The sequence below is a fragment of the Pseudophryne corroboree genome, chromosome 5, assembly GCF_028390025.1.
Source record: "Pseudophryne corroboree isolate aPseCor3 chromosome 5, aPseCor3.hap2, whole genome shotgun sequence".
Lineage (NCBI taxonomy): Eukaryota > Metazoa > Chordata > Amphibia > Anura > Myobatrachidae > Pseudophryne > Pseudophryne corroboree.
This window is the reverse complement of record NC_086448.1, coordinates 756,864,497-756,880,918: the sequence shown is the minus strand read 5'-3', so window position 1 is coordinate 756,880,918 and position 16,422 is coordinate 756,864,497. Positions and strand designations below refer to the sequence as shown.

Below are 16,422 nucleotides of genomic sequence, written 5' to 3'. Positions count from 1 at the left end.
TGGCCTTCTCAGACCAGGCCTAATTCAGAGGGGTGCGCAGTAGAGTAGCTATTGCACCTGAAGGGTAATGATGCAGCCGATGGGTGTACTATTGATATAGCCACAGGCCGTGAAGCAAATCCACGTAACTACATACAAAGACACACTATTGGCAGATCAGTCGGCCGCACCGTCTGACAATCCATCTGCCTATAGCAGGCACAGATTGTCAGATCGTTTATGGCCGCCTGTGTCAGTGGAGTTGCATCTTTAGATGCAGTCACCGCCTAGGAATGCCCACTGAAATTGCATGAATATCCATGCAATTTCGATATGCGTAACCATTGGGACACGTGTAGTGAGTCTCGGACTCATGCGCAGAAGTAAAACATTGGGCCCTTGCACCTAGCTTCTACGCCTGAATCAGCCACACAGTGAGGTCCTGCTGAATTGAACAAAACAGATTCCAGATTTGGTCATCACAGCGCTTAAATTTTAGGAGCTTTGGTCCACACACTACTACAGTAGTCATCTTTAAACTTCCAGCGCTGGTATCTTATTACTACCAAGCAGAACCTACAGCCTAGTACAGGCATGCATAAATCATCCAGCTACAGAAACATGTATCCAATAAAGTTCATGACATTTACGGCTAATGAAATCACCAAAAGGGATCTTGGCACTGTCAGCTGCCCAGAGGCATTCCATGCTAAATGACCCGATAAGAAGTAATGAGGTTTTGATGGCTTTGTAGCTCATGCAATGAATCATAAGATGGCAAAGGGTATTCCCGCTATAAATATAGAGGAAGCAATGCACCACAGACTACTTCATTGCTAACATCTTATGTGTGTAGTCAGGAAGCACAGACAACATAAATATGACCTAATTGCACGTTTCTTTCCATATAAAGTAATTACTTTTAAAGCATGCAAGACAGTGTTTCTCAAACTGTGTGCCTAGGCACCCTGGGGTGTCTTGGGGCCAGTGGCGTAAGTTCGTTCCAGTCGCCTGGAGGCAAGATAAATATTGGTGCCCCCCTATATTTAGATAAATATATGTATTTAATATATATGTGTGCTTATATATATGTGTGTGTGTGTGTGTTTGTGTGTATATATACATTTCATTATCTTTTATTATAAATCACACATTTCTTAGCAGTCATACCCAGGATTAGAACCCATGGCCTGTTACACTGCAGCAGACACTTTACTGAAACATAGAAACATAGAATTTGTCGGCAGATAAGAACCACTTGGCCCATCTAGTCTGCCCCTTTTTTTTTTATATTATTTTTATCTCTAACCTTATTTGATCCTTATTTCTTTGTAAGGATATCCTTATGTCTATCCCATGCATGTTTAAATTGCTCTACTGTCTTAGCCTCTACCACCTCTGATGGGAGGCTATTCCACTTGTCCACTACCCTTTCTGTGAAATAATTTTTCCGCAAATTTCCCCTGAACCTCCCCCCCTCCAGTCTCAGTGCATGTCCTCGTGTCCTATTGCTTCTCTTCATTTGGAGAATGTTTCCCTCCTGGACTTTGTTAAAACCCTTGATATATTTGAAAGTTTCTATCATGTCCCCCCTTTCCCTTCTCTGCTCCAAACTATACATATTAAGATTTCTTAGTCTTTCTGGGTATGTTTTGTGATGTAGGCCATGCACCATTTTAGTTGCCCTCCTTTGTACAGTTTCTAATGTATTAATATCCTTTTGAAGATATGGCCTCCAGAACTGAATACAGTATTCTAGATGAGGCCGTACCAATGACCTATACAGTGGCATTATAACTTCTTTCTTTCTGCTGCTGATTCCTCTCCCAATGCAGCCAAGCATCTGACTAGCCTTCCTCATTGCCTTGTTACATTGCTTACCTGCCTTTAAGTCATCTGAAATAGTAACTCCTAGATCCCTTTCCTCCTCAGTAGTTTCCAGTATAGTGCCATTAATACTGTATTTAGCTTTAGGATTTTTGAGACCCAAGTGCATGATTTTGAATTTTTTGGCATTAAACTGTAATTGCCAGACTCTTGACCATTCCTCTAGTCTACCTAGATCCTCAATCATTTGTTTTACCCCACCTGGTGTGTCTACCCTGTTGCATACCTTTGTGTCATCTGCAAAAAGGCATACTTTCCCTTTAATGCCATTTGCAATGTCACCAATAAAGATATTAAAAAGCACTGGTCCAAGTACAGATCCCTGGGGTACTCCACTGGTAACATTTCCCTCCTGTGAATGCACTCCATTTACCACAACTCTCTGTTTTCTATCCTTCAACCAAGATCTTATCTATTCAATAATCCTAATATCCAATCCCAAACTTTCAAGTTTATTTAGCAGTCTGCGATGTGGAACTGTGTCAAAAGCATTACTAAAGTCTAGATAAGCTATATCCATGGCTCCACCTTTATCCATCACTTTAGTCACACAATCAAAAAAGTCAATAAGATTTGTTTGACATGATCTCCCCCCAGTGAATCCATGCTGTTTGGGATCCAGTAAATTGCCGGATTTGAGATAATCTACAACTCTTTCTTTTAAGAGTGTTTCCATCAATTTCCCTACTACTGATGTAAGACTCACTGGTCTGTAGTTGTTTGCCTCTTCCTTGCTTCCACTTTTGTGCAGTGGGACTACGTTTGCTCTTTTCCAGTCCCCTGGAATTACTCCTGTAGCTAATGACTGGTTGAATAATTCTGTCAATGGTGCTACCAGCACCTCTTTAAGTTCTTTTAGTATCCTTGGATGTATCCCATCTGGCCCCATAGCTTTGTCCACTTTCAGCTTTGAGAGTTCTGTTAGGACCTTCTCCTCTGTAAATGTACTTGTTTCATTTTCCTGAATATCCCTGCAACTTAACTGTGGCCCCTTCCCCTCTCTTTCAGTAGTAAATACTGAGCAAAAATAATCATTAAGATGATCTGCTATTAAATTGTCTCCTTCAACAAGACTCTCAGTGTACGTCTTTAGTTTTATAATTCCGCCTTTTGTTTTTCTCCTTTCGCTTATATACCTAAAAAAAGTTTTGCCTCCTTTACCCAATGACTGGGCCATTTGCTCCTCAGCTTGTGCCTTTGCACATCTGATTACCTTCTTTGTCTCCTTCTGTCTAACAAGATATATCTTTTTGTCTTCATTATTTTGTGTCTGCTTATATTTCCTATATATTTGCTCCTGTACAGGAAGCATGAGAATTCTAACTATATGAAGTTACATTTAATTGTCAGAGAAGTAACTTCATATAGTTAGAATTCTCATATTTCCTATACAGGAGCAAATAGCTTCATCAGTAAGGTGTCTGCTTCCAGTGTAATAAATTAAGATTTCTAATCCTGGCTATGACACTTATAAAATGTGTATATTCATTATAATAAAGAGGGTGTGATTTGTAAGGTGCAGGGACCAGTGAGGAAGTCGGCCACTGAAGAGACAGCAGCAGCTGTCAATTAACTTAATTCAATGGTGTCGCAGAATGGGAGGCAAGGTGCCCCCCTTCAGAGCAGGAGCCCGGCGGCAGATGACTCCGTTGCCTCCCAGAGTTACGCCTCTGCTTGGGGCACTTGCAGGGGTGCCCTGGGTTGGTGGTCCAAGACAAATTGAAATTATTTATGGTCAGTGTAATAGGCAAAACCAGTGCTGGTGGCTGCCAATCATAAAATATGTGGACACACAGAAGGAAATCTTGTCCCTCACCACATAACTGAACCTAAGGATGACATATAAACACAATTTAATATTTATTTCTAAATTTTTCAATAAGTAAATTTTGGCCTATGGGCTGCTGTGAAACAAAATTCTGATACTCTAGGATGCCATGATTCAAAAAAATTTGGGAACCACTGATTTAAGACATTATGGTGTTTTATCAGTATCAGGTTGTCTCAGGGGGTGGTATTCAGTATGCCGGCTGTTGGGATCCCGGCACGCAGTATACCTGCGCCAGAATCACGTCACCCGGCATAGCGACATCTATTCTCCCTCTTGGGGGTCTACGACCCCCCTGGAGGGAGAATAAATAGCGTAGCACACCACCGTGCCTGCAAGGGGCTCATTTGCGCACGCCCAGCTGCCGGCGTGCCGGCGTTCGGGATCCCGGCGCCTGTATACCAGGCGCCGGTATCCCGACCACCGGCATAACATACTACACCCGTCTCAGGTCCATGTTTGGAATTATTACTGCCCTAGACAATGTGAATGACCATGCTCTGAGGGCCTTATTCTGGTTAGCAAACCAAAAAAGCACGCTAATGGGCAAAACCATGTGCACTGCAGGTGGGGCAGATGTAACATGTGCAGAGAGAGTCAGATTTGGGTGGGGTGTTTTCAAACTGAAATCTAAATTGCAGTGTAAAAATAAAGCAGAAAGTATTTACCCTGCACAGAAACCACCCAAATCTCTCTTGATAAAGCTGAATCTATTTATCGTATAAATATCCCTTTAAGAGGTCTAAGAACACTATACGCTGACTACGTAAGAAGTACCATAAGGGTACGCTACTTGCGTAACGATCGCTCAGCCGTAGGCGAGACGCTCAAGCGTCGCGTTCGCTCACGGCCCAGAGATCACAGTCTGGCACACTATTGGCTACAGGCAAACGTAACGATTCGCTATGGCGTAGCGGACGCTCGAGACCACGAGGAGATCACCAGCGGCGCAGACGCTCACAACGCTAAACCTTTATATCTATACCTTTAACAATGAGATACACAGTATACCTTAGTGTAGAGACAATGTGTAAGTGCAACCTGGTGTAACCTGATTAACTACAAAGCTGTTTGAGCGTCACCGACGCTCTGTGAACACTTAACACTATGAGAAAATACACAGATACTTGTTTAGGGTCCAAAGCCTATTAAATGTATTATAACTAATATACTTGTAAAAAGGAATCACAGTACAAATGATACACTACAATATAACAGAGACTTCCTAACCAAATAACTACACTATGAATACAAAACAATTCAAGATACTTTAAGGAAAATATGAGAGAAAGAGTAGAGAGAGAGAGAGAGAGAGAGAGAGAGAGAGAGTTGAGATGAGAGAAATGGCTCACAGTAAGACAATATGATCACGGAGAAAAACTTACGCACAAGGGGAAACGATCGCATGCGCCTGGACATCCAGCACCCGATTTTCAGCAATGAGAACCGTTGAAGAGTGAGAGCTGGATGTGGTCGGCCTGCCTATTTATGCCCCACACACAATGCAATCCAATGGTCCCTACAATCTTGTCGTCCATTGGACACAGGAATTCAGCTTCGCATCATAACAAAAGGTCATTGGGTAATTCATACAGGTGGGCTGTGACGATTTCAAACAGCTCAGGTGGGTGGGAAACTGGGTTTCCCGCCGCATACCTGAGTAAGAGTAAATAATAGTAATGGACATAAACTTCTTATGTCCATAACTATTCGCACGAGCGATTAATACGCTCCAAACCAACACCGGAATATTGCTATTTAAATACTCTTCCGATGGGTACCAAACACTGCTGTATGACTCCTGTTAGACCCTTCCTACAATACAAAGAGGGATTCCTTCGTTCAGGGACATTCTATATTAACCAAACTTTCAGAATCTATCAAAAGGACCATGATCTATAAACTACGTTAATTGTGGAAATATGTAACGATTGGGTCGCACGCTACGACTACATACTCCTTACCGTAAATACGCATACCGATGCGAGCGGGTGCACGCATCAGCGGGTATGCGCTATCACGGGAAAGCGCACGCATGCGCAGTGCGGACCAGTGCAAGGTGCAAATATGGCTGCGTGTATAGGGATATTTCTCTGACTTTGACAGTCCACCCTTTGGCAGTCAATAATAACTGCCACCTTCTAAAACATTTCAAAAAGAGAAAAATATATGTCAGGGGTTAATTCATTTCCATGGTTGGGTAGGGGAGGAGAGAGGAGTAGGTGTGAAGAGGGTATGACCTAGTGAGATAGCAGAAGCATGTGTGTATGAGTCCATGTTTGAGGGGTCATGTATCATCGTTCCGTACGTGTTGTAAATCAAGCTTCGAGGTATTGCGAAGTATACATTTGAATTCCTTCTTATCCTGCGGTACAGGTCTGTGGATGGGCTGTCAAACTTTACCGAGCTCTTTTCGGTTTTTTTTTTTGAACAAAATGGGGAGCACATTTTAGTTGATGATACATGAATGGGGGAATATGTGATTGCTGATATCTGTGCCTGTATTCACTAAACTATGTGTGTTATTACCTGAGGGTTGTAGAGATGAAGATGAAGAACACTTATGGAAAATGCAATGATATTCTATGTCAGGTAAATGTACATCTGTCGTCGAAGTTTTGTTCGGTATCAGTTGAAAGTCGTCTTCTTTGCGCTGTTTTGCTCCTTAGGCATGAGCAACAAGCTTTGTCAGTGCCATCAGATTTACAAAAAATGTTGGGCTAGCGTGAGTTTAAAAATACTAGGGAAACTGGGGATCCATGGCAAAGTTCATCAAGTGTCCATTTCTCAAGTGGTCAAAACTCTTTCTTTGGTCCATCCGTTGTCTGTATAGCGTCTCGTCAACTTCCTCGTCCAAGGGGGTCTTGTTATCTTGGAGAAAAGCAGAAAAACAGGTGAAAGAAACGGACCGTATAATCGCATTTTCATCACATCCTGGTTTCTATCATTGGGTCATAAATCAAATCCAGGTTAATTACAGTTTCCTCACTCCTCAAACTCATCACTCTTGTACTTTGTTTGCACCTCATTAAAGCCTGCCCGCATCTAAATATCAATCCAATAGATATAACAACACCTAAAATACATAGGAGAAACTTTCCAACATCCATTATGACTCCTTGAGCCCAGTCTCCCAAACCGGAGAACCAATTTCGCGGGTTCAACCATGACACCCAACCAGTCAGCTCATTACCTACAGCAGCAAGAGTGAGATTGTGTTTTCGGCGAAATTCCCACTTCAATTGGAGAATATCGTCCATCTTTTGGTCTATGACCTCTACCGGATCCTCGGTGCTATTCGTGATGTACGTGCAACACTTCACGCCGTACTGTGTTGCCAATGTAACACAATATCCGCCTGTCACTGCTGTGAGGTAATTAAGAACCATTCTATGCTGTACCAGTTCTGTTTTATAAGCTTGAAGTTCTCTTCCAGTGTATCTAAACGTGTCATCATACATTTCAGTGATATTATCTAACAAATTGGCGAGTGCGGAAATGTATCTATAATTCATCACTCCTCGAGCGGTGCGAGTGAAATCTAACGCCACCAGAACCTGAATCCTGGTGGATTCATGGATCAGATCAGAGGCCGGATGCTCTAACCTTTCTGACAGTTGTCTTTTAACGAGGTGCTCGTAATGAGTGTGAGTATAAGGAGCTTGGGCACCACGGTGTATGTCTTTCATTTTATCATGTGTTACAGTCATCACTTCAGGCAATACTTTTCCAATATAACACAATCCTTCAGAGTTTGGGGCAAGCCACTTGTACGCCTTTCTCCCGCATATGAAATATGCATCATCGGGGAGAACATATGGGACGGAGTAGGACATTACCATATTACATACCTTCCAGGTGAAATCTCCTAGCCCTAATTCTTCCATCTGCTTAATGCACGTATCAGGTTGTACGATATGTGCACAGTATCCTGGTGATACTTCTCCAACTCTAGTAATCCTATTTCCTAAGGTATATCTATACCTGAAAGATTTTCCTCTACTGGCTATGTGGCGTACAAGCTCTGTATCTGTAGGCATTCTATCTGCTCTATGCGAGAAGGTCATGGTCAGGTTGCTCCATGACACTTCCCAATTTCCCGGCTGTCGGGGATTGGAGATGTTAAAACATAAGAGGGACCTATCCACATGGTATTGGTGGAGCTTCAAGCTAGGAGGGCTGGAGATGTTAAATCTCCTGTCCACCGGTCTCCCACCATTTAACTCAAGTACCTCCCCTATCGTTAAAGGAAATGGTACTAGCCCTGATTTGCTATGACCCTGAGGTACTTGAGAGCATACCCAACAATCTGTTTTGTTTAACACATTACCCACTAAGGAGTGATAGTCACTCAATGGATGCCGGTCCATATGGATATTAAAACTGGATTGGCATTTCTTTATGCACCCATCCTCAACCAAATTGTCACAGAGCCTACAGATACAGTTTTCTTCAGCTAACAATCCATCACAATTTCTTCTATCGGATCGTTTTCTGATACTCGCCTTTGCTTGTTGGTTAGGTTGATCTTGGAAAACTACGCCTCCATCATCATAATCGGAACCCATTCCAGAACCTCTCTCGACCTCCATGGTACTCTCGCCGGAACAGACTGCTCTAGTCAACATCATGGTTAACAGGAAAATCCGGATCACAGTCTCTTGGGGCAAGTCCATCTTTGAGGAGGAAATGGAGAAGAATGAGAAGGGGGAAAAAAGAAATTTCAAGGGAGAGGGGATGGGAAGTGGAGAAAAACAATAAAAGGGATTGGGGAGTCGACAACTGCTTTCGGTCTTCAAGGCTCAGGTGCCGCCTCAGTCCTCCTGGAACAGACACTCCAGTGATACAACCTCTACCGTCTGTTCCTTATCACGGGACTTCTCTGGATCAGCAACCTTTTTGCAGTGGGATGAATGGACCCAAGTCTCTCTCTCAGCAACCTTCAATGCTGTGGTGCTAGTCAATAAGACCTGGTATGGTCCTTCCCATCTATCAATAAGACAACCTGAGCGTAGAAAATTTCGTATCATTACATAATCCCCAGGTTCAATGTCATGACAATTACTATCAGGTAGATCAGGAATCACCAACTTCAGATTTTCATTTTGGTTCCTCAACTGTTTACTCATGTTAATTAAGTACTTTACAGTTACTTCATTGTTACATTTCAAATCATCCTGAGGGTTAATCATGACATGCGGTTGTCGACCAAACAAGATTTCAAAAGGGGACAGATTAAGAGGGGACCTGGGAGTGGTTCTGATGCTATACAAAACAATGGGTAAAGCTTCTGGCCACGTCAATCCTGTCTCTGCCATTACTTTACTCAATTTATTTTTAATCGTGCTGTTCACTCTTTCGACCTTCGCACTCGCCTGTGGACGGTACGGGGTGTGCAGCTTGCTATCAATTCCCATCAACTTACACATTCCTTGAAAGACATCACCTGTAAAATGGGTACCCCTATCACTTTCGATTATTCTCGGGATACCATATCTACATACAAATTCCTGCACAATTTTCTTAGCTGTAAACATAGCGGTATTTGTAGCCGCTGGAAATGCTTCGACCCAATTCGAGAAAACATCTATACAAACAAGTACATATTTCAAATTCCGACATGGGGGTAATTGAATGAAGTCAATTTGTATTACCTGAAAAGGGCCGCCGGCAGGTGGGATATGGGATGGTTCTGTAGGTATTGCCTTTCCAATATTCTTTCTCAGACAGGTAAGGCATGACATTGCTCTTTTACTCGCATGAGAGGAGAATCCTGGGGCGCACCAGTATGCTCTTACCAATTTGCACATCCCCTCCTTGCCTAGATGAGTCAGCCCGTGTGCTGCTTCAGCCAGACATGGAAGATATGTCCTGGGGGCCACTGGTTTACCATGTCCATCCGTCCAGAGCCCTGAGGACTCCTGGCCATATCCCTTTGCCTTCCAGACTGCTTTTTCCTGTGCGGAACACAAATTCTGCATTTCACACAACTTCTGTGTGTTGATGGTATTGAATACCATCAGTTGTGTGGTGTCTGTCGGTATGGGGGTAGCAGCTGCTAACTTAGCAGCTTCGTCTGCTCGGCTGTTACCAAGTGATACTGGGTCTTGACTATATGTGTGTGCTTTACATTTGATAACAGCCACTCTGTCGGGTTCCTGTATCGCTGTTAGAAGCCTTTTTATGTGAGCTGCATGCGCTATCGGTGTACCAGCTGCCGTCATGAAATTTCTGAGGCGCCATAGGGCTCCGAAATCATGGACTACCCCGAATGCGTATCTAGAATCGGTGTAGATATTGGCTGACTTACCCTTAGCCAATTCACATGCTCTGGTTAGGGCGACCAGTTCGGCAACCTGGGCTGAGTGAGGTGGGCCTAGCGGTTCCGCTTCTATGGTGTCTTGGTCATCTACGACTGCGTATCCAGTACACAAGTCTCCCGAGTCTGACTGTCTGTGACAACTACCGTCCGTGTAGAACGTGAGTTCTGCATCTTCCAGTGGATTGTCACTGATGTCCGGCCTTGCGGTAAAATTTTGGGTCAAATATTCCATACAATCATGTGTATCTTCCTTTGTATTAAATCCTCCTTCCCCAGCACTCTCACCTTCCACCCTTTGTGCCTGACCAGACACACCTGGGAGATATGTTGCAGGATTTAATGTACTGCATCTCCTTATGGTGATGTTTACTGGGGCCATTAGCGCCAATTCCCATCTTGTAAACCTCGCTGATGAGACGTGTCTGGTTTGGGCAGAATTCAATAAGGCTGACACTGCATGTGGTGTATGGATTGTGAGGTTGTGGCCTAGCACAACATCTTCGCTTTTTGTTACTAGCAATGCTATTGCAGCAACGCTTCGCAAGCATGTGGGGAGGGATCGTGCTACCGTGTCTAGCTGAGCGCTGTAGTATGCAACTGGCCTGCTGGCATCACCGTGTTTTTGGGTTAGTACACCTGCTGCGCAACCAGCACTTTCTGTTCCGTATAGTTCAAAGGGTTTCCCATAGTCTGGCATACCTAGTGCTGGCGCCTGCGTTAGGCACTGTTTGAGTCTCTCAAATGCTGTTTCGGATTCGTCGGTATGCGAAATCCTATCAGGTTTGTTTGAGGAGACCATTTCCTGCAAAGGTAGCGCCAATATGGAAAACCCTGGGATCCAATTACGGCAATACCCACACATTCCTAAAAACGTTCTGATCTGTTGCTGGGTTTGTGGCAGTGTCATGTCTCTAATTGCTTGGATTCTATCAGCGGTCAGGTGTCTCAGTCCTTGTGTTAGACAGTGTCCCAAATATTTTACCTTAGTTTGGCATAATTGCAACTTGTCTTTGGAAACCTTGTGTCCTGTGTCTGAAAGATGAAACAGGAGCTGTTTCGTATCCTTCAGGGATGCTTCCAATGAATCAGAACACAGTAGTAAATCATCCACATACTGTATCAATACTGATCCACTCTCTGGTTGGAAAGACTGTAAACAATCATGCAAAGCCTGAGAAAATATACTTGGACTATCTATGAAACCTTGGGGTAAGCGAGTCCACGTGTATTGGACTCCTCTGTATGTGAATGCAAACAAATATTGGCTGTCAGGGTGCAGAGGTACTGAAAAGAAAGCGGAGCAGAGGTCAATAACAGTGAAAAATTTCGCAGTGGGAGGGATTTGCATTAGGATGACAGCTGGATTTGGCACTACGGGGAACTGACTCTCAACTATTTTGTTAATCCCCCTTAGATCCTACACTAGCCGGTAACCCCTCCCCCCACTCTTTTTCACAGGGAAGATGGGACTATTAGCAGTGCTGGACGTTCTTACCAGAATGCCCTGTTGTAGCAAGCGCTCTATTACTGGGTAAACTCCTAACTCCACCTCTGGCTTCAGAGGATACTGTGGGATTTTTGGAGCTATCCTACCATCTTTTACTTGTACAACTACTGGAGCTACGTTTGCCATTAATCCAGTGTCCTGTCCGTCTTTTGTCCAAAGTGACTCTGGTATTTGAGATGTCATCTCTTCTACTTGGGATGGATTCCTATTTGTCATAATGGAATGTCACATTAATTTTGATGGGGAGTCTAACATGTCTCGTACTTCCTGAGCGTGATTCTCAGGTATGTCCAAGAATACACCTTCAGAAGTACAATAAATGACGCACCCCATTTTACATAGTAGGTCTCTTCCCAGGAGATTGGTCGGTGCCGATGCAGCCAGCAAAAAGGAATGCTTGGTATGTAAAGGCCCTATTGTAATCTCGGCTGGTTTGCTAACAGGGTAGTGCTGGACTACTCCTGTTACTCCCATGGCTGGAATTGTCCTACCAGTGGTTCTCATGCCCACTGTCGAATTTATCACTGACTTGGCCGCCCCTGTGTCTACAAGAAAGTTTAAAGTTTTACCAGCTACATTGATTGCAATCTCTGGTTCACTTCCAAGACTGGCAATCAATTTAACTGGCTGCAGATTACAGGTATGGCCACACCCCTATTGGGTATGCTGACCTCCCTGAATCCCGTTGGCAGCAACTACTTGTGAGGGAGTTAGCTGGGAACTACCAGAGGCATGCCAATCTCTGTTCGGGGGGTATCTTTTTGTTTCCCCTGTATGTGGCTCAAAACTCCGCCTCTGTGGACCCTGCTCCCAATGTCTTGTGTTGTGTCGTTGTCTAGGGGGTTGAAAAGATCTTTGTACACTCTTTATTCTACAGTCTCGTGCATAGTGTCCCTGTCTGTTACAGGAATAACAAGTTATTTCAGTTGACTTACTTACAGGATTCGATGGTACATACGCAGGCTGCTTTGTGGTCAGCGCCTGTATACTTACTGACATTAACTTATCACTTTGCGATTCTCTGTGCCTGGTGATGTTTCTGTCGTGATCAATAGCAGCCTCTCTCAAAGTGGACACTGACAGACCTCGCCAACATGGTTGCGTGGTCTGTACCCTAGCCTTTAATGTTTCCTTTAAACCATCCATCAGTACAGATACTGCTACTTCTTGATGGTTTGGGTTGGTCCTAATGTCTTCTATACCAGTGTATTTTGCCATTTCTAATAGTGCCCGGTGGAAATATTCTACTGCCGTTTCGGACTCTTTTTGTCTAATGGAGAATATTTTGTTCCATTTAACAACGGCTGGGAAATACTCCTTTAACTGTAAATTTATCCTTTTTACGTTATCTTTGTTGTACACATCTGAAAGCGGTACATCTTTATCTAGTCCACAATCAGCCAAGAATTGAACTGAGTCGACATTTGAAGGTAAACAAGCTCTTAGCAGTATCTGCCAATCTTTGTTGTTGGGCTCTACAGTGTTCCCTAGATCCCTGATGTATTTTTGGCTAGCAACTAAGTCTTTCCTGGGGTCAGGAAATTCGGACACTATGGTTCTTAATTCCATTCGGGAAAATGGTGTGTACATGGCAATGTTCCTTATGGGAGTGGCTCCTGATGCATCTGTTTTCCCGTTGGGAACTGCTATTACTCTAACAGGGTTAACTCTAACAACCTCATTCTGTGTAGATTCTACAGCTTGTGGTGAAATTGTTTCGGTATAATGCATGGTGCCGTACTTACCCGTTGACACGACCTCACCTATCCCTCCGCTAGGGGCCTTCACTAATCTCGTGAGTGGTGCAGTTCCTACTGTGGTTTCTGATATGGTGGCCGCTAGAGAGAGCGCTGAAATTGTTGCCGAATCGTCTTCTTGATCACACTCCTGAGGAAAGTTTAGAACAGGGTACAACTTGCACGGGTCAATAATTGCATGGGTTACTTGGTTAACATCATTAACATTTACAGGGTTGCTAAGAGTTTATGTTTTTCTCCGCAATCAACTTCTCTCCTGCAATGTATGGTGGTGGCGGGGCTGTGGCTATCAGTTTCCTGACTGCCCCAGATCCCGCCGCCAGAGCCAAACCTCTCTGTATCTCACCTTCCTGTTGCCATAACTGTAAATAATCATGATGCTGGATTCGTCTCTTTGTTGATTTTATGAGACATATCCTCCTCCTTAAATTTTGTAACACTTCTGGACTGAAGCTACCTATTCTTGGGAATTTCTCCCTGTCTTGTACAGTCATTCTCTCCCATTCATCACATAAAACCTCTGTGTGACTTCCGTATTTCTCACACATGATGTACCTTGCCGACCCGACTGGTCGGTTCTCTGAATCAACCCGAACCGAGGTTGATCGCCCCCTACCTGAACAACTGGCCCCCATAATCTGCAGGTGTTGCTTACTACTCCTTTGATCTTTATATCACGGTCTTCAGCGAACCCTTACAGCAAACCAAATTATTCAAAATAGGCCGGCGGTGGCGGTTTACCGAGTACCCCACTCACTCGCCCACCTCGACCAATACGACCTGATCACACCGATATGGTGCTGGCGTACTCGATACAGGGCCCTACCAAAAACCTTCTGTTTACTGGAACATATGAGGGTTACCCGCAGGACACTTACTCTTTCCAGTAAAGGTGGGGTTGCTAGATAGTTCCTGAGTGACCAGCGAACTTCCCTTTAAAAATAAAAAATTACACAAATCACGTCAGAATGTACAACTAGCGTTTATGACTTTTGTACGCAAAATGATACTAGTCAGGTTTACTAATGCACACAATGACGTGCGGTACAATTGTTCAGTACATAAGCACTACCTGTTATGTACTGAGAGATCAGTGGAATCGAAAATTTCGGCTGCGAATTCCTTCAGCCAGAGCTTATACGGCCTATATGGGTTCTGCACCAACCCCCGGGGTTGTGCCTCTTACCTTTATAGCGGACTTCTTTGTCTCCTTATGACCTCCTGGTCTTGTCTGTACGACCTCCTGGTCTGACCTCCTGGTCTTGTTCTATACTGGTCCGCTATACTCTAATGCTCAAATATTATGTTTAACCAAGGATGCCTCCCTAGCCACCGTATATGTCACTTACACGAATGTCCCTTACGAGTACCCGATTTCTTTTTGGTTCAACCTCTTATGTGATAAAAACACACTCACTCAACACATGTACACTTTCGTTTCTATATCTATTTCTGCGCAGAAATTTTCTTCAGCCCAGCTGTGTTACCAATTAGGAGCAGGATCTGTTAAACTAAATTTCAGATTTTCCAAAAATAGACTTGCGTTATTTATCGCCTTTTGCGCAATTTACCGCTTAGCGCTAACTATCGCCTTTGCGTTAAAATTCAACTTTTCGTGATTTGAGCTACGTGGGCGTAACCGGACGCTCCGTTGCGTAATGTACGCTGCGTGCGTCGGCCTTTGGATTGCGCACGCTAGTCTTTGTTAGAGACACGTGTACGCAATGCAAAGATCCACCGTAACACAATGTACTTTTATCAATGTAGACGATCCCTGATCATCTACCGCGTACCCCACTGGCTTTGCCTTATCTCCCAGGCAAACCTGTGTGTTTCTCTACACTTTTAACTATTACCTCTATTCTTAAACTATAAAATAACAGCAAGTCTCTTTTAGCACTTTTCTATCAACTATAAAATTGGCAAACAGGATAGTGATATACGAAAATGAAAAAGAAATGCAGATATATGTATGCGTGCGTGTGTACGCAAGACAGAAGACAAATAAACAGTTTTAAAAGACACAAGCGTTTTGTTCTTACCTCCGGTTCCCGGATTCCTTCAGCACTCTTTATCTAAGCGAAGCAGACGCTTATCCCGTCAGCACTGTGAGACAACCTCCCACCCTTTGCTGGGGGATAATGTCTGCTGATCTACCTAGTGCAGATATGTGAAGGACAGGACGAGCCGCCAATTGATAAAGCTGAATCTATTTATCGTATAAATATCCCTTTAAGAGGTCTAAGAACACTATACGCTGACTACGTAAGAAGTACCATAAGGGTACGCTACTTGCGTAACGATCGCTCAGCCGTAGGCGAGACGCTCAAGCGTCGCGTTCGCTCACGGCCCAGAGATCACAGTCTGGCACACTATTGGCTACAGGCAAACGTAACGATTCGCTATGGCGTAGCGGACGCTCGAGACCACGAGGAGATCACCAGCGGCGCAGACGCTCACAACGCTAAACCTTTATATCTATACCTTTAACAATGAGATACACAGTATACCTTAGTGTAGAGACAATGTGTAAGTGCAACCTGGTGTAACCTGATTAACTACAAAGCTGTTTGAGCGTCACCGACGCTCTGTGAACACTTAACACTATGAGAAAATACACAGATACTTGTTTAGGGTCCAAAGCCTATTAAATGTATTATAACTAATATACTTGTAAAAAGGAATCACAGTACAAATGATACACTACAATATAACAGAGACTTCCTAACCAAATAACTACACTATGAATACAAAACAATTCAAGATACTTTAAGGAAAATATGAGAGAAAGAGTAGAGAGAGAGAGAGAGAGAGAGAGAGAGAGAGAGTTGAGATGAGAGAAATGGCTCACAGTAAGACAATATGATCACGGAGAAAAACTTACGCACAAGGGGAAACGATCGCATGCGCCTGGACATCCAGCACCCGATTTTCAGCAATGAGAACCGTTGAAGAGTGAGAGCTGGATGTGGTCGGCCTGCCTATTTATGCCCCACACACAATGCAATCCAATGGTCCCTACAATCTTGTCGTCCATTGGACACAGGAATTCAGCTTCGCATCATAACAAAAGGTCATTGGGTAATTCATACAGGTGGGCTGTGACGATTTCAAACAGCTCAGGTGGGTGGGAAACTGGGTT

At 43.8% G+C, this 16,422-nt stretch overlaps 1 long non-coding RNA gene across 1 annotated transcript in view; it reads left to right on the top strand.

Annotated features, from left to right (window-relative positions):
- LOC134928448 (uncharacterized) overlaps nucleotides 1–16,422 on the top strand; it is a 215,854-nt gene that overhangs the window by 133,354 nt on the left and 66,078 nt on the right. The gene's annotated exons all lie outside the window — the stretch shown is intronic.